Raw genomic sequence first — 4,312 nt, 5'->3', positions numbered from 1 at the left:
TCGCCTAGGTTAAGGTTGTTAAATTGAAGATCTTTTGGTCTGGGTAGCGTTTACTGAGGAGTCGTTCCCCACCTTTCTGCTTTTCAAAACTTGTAGTAGCCGTGGCGCCATTTTTTTTTTTTTTTTCCTTTCAATGAAAAGACTTTTGTCATTTATGATGATCAATCTACTAGCAACATTCTCCTTCATGAACATATGGGTTTTGTGTGTTTTTACTAACCACTAACCTTCGTATGATGGTGCTCTTTCCAAGCCCCTTGGCTTTCGGATCTAGACCTCTCGTGGATTCGGCATGTGATGGCATCTCGAACACCATTGCGATCTCTTAATTTCAATGCAAATGTTTGTTGCTAACTTTGCTAAGCTTCATGTCCTTATTCAGGTATTTGACATCCAGAATCTCCCAAGTTTTCCTTTGCTAATTCCAATGTAGGTGCACAACCAAACACATCGTTGGCACCAATTTCTTGAGAATCCTTAGGATCACAACCGAGCACCGTTGTTGATCCCAACTGAGCACTGTTGTGCGAGGACGATCATCCCCTGCAGAGAATCCCAAGGTTCATAGTCTTACACGACTGCCAATACGGACTATCCGCACCAACTTTCTGAGAATCCTTAGGATCACAACCGAGCACCGTTGTTGATCCCAGCTGAGCACCGCTGTGCGAGGACGATCATCCCCTGCAGAAAATCCCAAGGTTCAAAGTCTTGCACAACTGCCAATACAGACTATCCGTGCCAACTTTTGAGAATCCTTAGGATCACAACCGAGCACCGTTGTTGATCCCAGCTGAGCACCGCTATGCGAGGACAATCACCCCTGCAGAGAATCCCAAAGTTGACAGCCACACGGCTAGAAACTCAAACTTTCGACGTCACGCAGTGTGGGCATTACCTCTATATTGACCAACCGCGGCAGGTTTTCAATCATAGTAACATCCACACGCTACCTGATTTCGCATGTGTTATCGATCGACATTTCCTACCTTTGGTCTTATCGCTCGTTTTGCATTTGCATTTGCACCTCCGCCATCCTTGAGCCGGATGTCAGCAGTACATTGCTCTTGGGGATAAAATGGTGTGTTCTTTTCTTTGCCTTTCGACCGTTACACAGGTCTCAGTCAAAGAGGGGCAATCTGTAGACACCGAATTTTGTCACTCCCCAGCAATGATGACAATATGAAGGATTACATGTTGGATATTTTAGACTTGGAGAATTTTCAAACTTAGAGTAGAAAATGACCATATTTTGCTATAAACTTTCAAGAGAATTTTTTCAAAAATTAGAATTTGACGTCGTGCTCCACCTCAGCCTCAAACAGGCCATGCTCCACCTCGGCCTACATCAGGCCGTGCTGCACCCCGGCCTCCAAAAGGTTGTGCTCCACCTCGGCCTCCAAAAGGCCGTGCTCCACCTCGGCCTACATCAGGCCGTGCTGCACCTCGGCCTCCAAAAGGCCGTGCTCCACCTCGGCCTACATCAGGCCGTGCTGCACCTCGGCCTCCAAAAGGTTGTGCTCCACCTCAGCCTACATCAGGCCGTGCTGCACCTGGGCCTCAAACAGGCCGTGCTGCACCTCGGCCTCAAACAGGCCATGCCGCACCTCGGCCTCAAATAGGCCGTGCTGCACCTCGGCCTACATCAGGCCGTGCTGCACCTCGGCCTCCAAAAGGCCGTGCTCCACCTCGGCCTACATCAGGCCGTGCTGTACCTCGGCCTACATCAGGCCGTGCTGCACCTCGGCCTACATCAGGCCGTGCTACACCTCGGCCTCCATCAGGCCCAAACCGCTTTGTCCAAAAGCAAGGCTTTTTGGACAATCCTCTCTAGTTTTAGTCCCACATCAGAAATTTGAGAAATTTGTCCCAAGTCTTAAGGCTATAAAAATGGCCCTTCCCCTCTTCCAAAAGGGAGGAGAAAAATGGAGAATTTGGGAGAGAGGATGGCCCCATTAAGGTTTTTGGCTAACTTCTTCCTTCTAAAATCAAATATTCTCCAAGTTTAAAAGTTTAATACATTAATCCTTCATTGAGCCGGGAGATCTTATCCGGTTCGGTTCGATTTGGGGGCTCAAAGCATAAGGGTTATCTCCCCTTGTTCCTTGATTAAAGCCGGCTTAAGGTATTTTTCTTCTCCTAATTGCAGTTTAGAACTAGCTTATCTAATGTAATAAATTAATTCCTAATTTATTTGTTTAGATTAATTATGTTTAATTAGTCTCATTTGGGTTCAATACGGTTCGTTAGATATGAATTGATTTATTTCGGTCCAATTAAAGGTATTTAGGTAATTGATTTTTTAGATTAATTAAGTTTAATTGGTTTTTTTATGTTTACCTTTGATCTGGTTTAGTTTTTTTTTAAGTTACTTTTTGTTCTTTTCATCTAGACCCTTAGATTAGGATCTCAAGCCCTAATTTCTTCCCCATCTTTTCTTCCTTTATTTCTTCTTTTCCCTATAGCAGAACCGTAGCCGCACTAACTCCACCTCCTTCTTCTTCTCTTCTTCTCTTTTCCTTCCGTGCTGCTGCAACCCCTAACCGGCAGCAACCGAACCCGCTAATCCTCCTTCTCCTTTTCTTCTTCTTCTTCTCTTCTTCTCTTTTCCTTCCCTACTGCTGCAACCCCTAAGCGGCAGCAACCGAACCTGCTTCTCCTCCTTCTCCTTCTCTTTTTCTTCTTCTTCTTCTCTTCTTCTCTTTTCCTTCCCTGCTGCTGCAACCCCTAACCGGCAGCAACCGAACCCGCTTCTCCTCCTTCTCCTTTTCTTCTTCTTCTTCTCTTTTCCTTCCCTACTGCTGCAACCCCTAACCGGCAGCAACCGAACCCGCTTCTCCTCCTCCTTTTCTTCTTCTTCTTCTCTTCTTCTCTTTTCCTTCCCTGCTGCTGCAACCCCTAACCGGCAGCAACCGAACCTGTTTCTCCTCCTTCTCTTTTTCTTCTTCTTCTTCTCTTCTTTTCTTTCTCTTTTCCTTCCCTGCTGCTGCAACACCCAACCGGCAGCAACCGAGCCCCCCTCTTTCTTCTTTTCTTCTTCTTCTTCTCTTCTTTTCTTTCTCTTTTCCTTCCCTGCTGCTGCAACACCCAACCGGCAGCAACCGAATACTCAACTTCCCCTTCTTTTCTTCTTCTTCTTCCTCTCTTCTTCTCATCTTCCTTCCTCCAAAGTCTGCTGCAACCGAACCTGCACCTCTTCTTCTCAATCCCTAAAAGCATGCTCCTCAGCTTATTAGGAGAAAATCCTTCCCCCCCTCGATTTTCCTCATCTCGGCCGAAGCCCTTTCTCCTTTTTTTCTTTTGTCTCCTCGCTCCTCTGCTTTTCTAAACCGAAAAATGTAGAACAATCCTTCTGCATTTTTTTGTTTTTCTTCATTATAGTCTTAATTGTTCATTGTGGATTAAATGATTTTGATAAGTTGTCCCTTTTTTCTTGTTTTCTTTTGTTTTCTAAAAGCTTTCCAGGGATCTCAAATTTCCCTAATTTTGGGTCCTAAAATCAAATGATTTTCTTTTTCTATTTTCTTTTCTCTCTTAATAATATATGGGACGTAGTTTAGGGCGTGTTTAATTTAGGATGGGCGTGGCTGGCCCCTCAAACCGGCTCGTAGCATTAGGTGCGTATTGGGGATTTGGGTTTTCCTACTATCTATCTTTTGTACTCCAACATTCACTTGCATTAGTGTAGTGCTAATTTAGATTAATTAAAGTAACTTAGTTAATGTAATTAGTCATTTCAACTATTGTTTATTTAATTGTGGTTTGTTAATTTAGCTTTTTAAATCATTGCATTTGATTTCTTCATTCAATTCAATTTATTAAACTTGTGTAATTGCCAATCTTTTTCCCTCTAGTGGTTTGTTTATTTTAATCAATCAACTAATTAATTATTTAATGTAGGATAATTAACTAGATTAATTAGTTAAAAGATTCTCTTCTCATTAGATTAACTAGGGTTTTGAAAAATGTTTAACTCATCTTAGGATTAGCTTAAAGTAGACATAATTAGTCCAATTAGGTTTCATAATTAATTTAATTAAACCTTAGGTTTAGTTTAATCCTCCTATACTAGATTAGGTAGATTAGTAAAAATGCATTCATTTAATATAATTAGCCCATTTAACTTTTCTGATTTTATTAGGCCCCATTTAATTTAAAAATATTTTTACCAATTAGATTAAGTAGGATTGCAATAATTTATTTCACAAATTATTGGGGATTAGGTTTAATCACTTTAATTAATTCAATTTAGGATCTCACAAATTCATTGATCATCCATCTAAGTCAGGCTCAATTAATCGAATTAGTTTAA

At 42.0% G+C, this 4,312-nt stretch overlaps 1 long non-coding RNA gene across 1 annotated transcript in view; it reads right to left on the bottom strand.

Annotated features, from left to right (window-relative positions):
• LOC122088262 overlaps positions 1 to 3,357 on the bottom strand; it is an 8,529-nt gene extending 5,172 nt beyond the window's left edge. The window contains exon 1 of the long non-coding RNA XR_006143027.1: positions 3,188 to 3,357. This is a non-coding gene — a long non-coding RNA (uncharacterized LOC122088262). The remainder of the gene's footprint in view (positions 1 to 3,187) is intronic.
• Positions 3,358 to 4,312: the final 955 nt, after the last annotated feature.

Source organism: Macadamia integrifolia, chromosome 9, assembly GCF_013358625.1.
Source record: "Macadamia integrifolia cultivar HAES 741 chromosome 9, SCU_Mint_v3, whole genome shotgun sequence".
NCBI lineage: Eukaryota > Viridiplantae > Streptophyta > Magnoliopsida > Proteales > Proteaceae > Macadamia > Macadamia integrifolia.
This window is presented reverse-complemented; position numbering and strand designations above follow the sequence as displayed.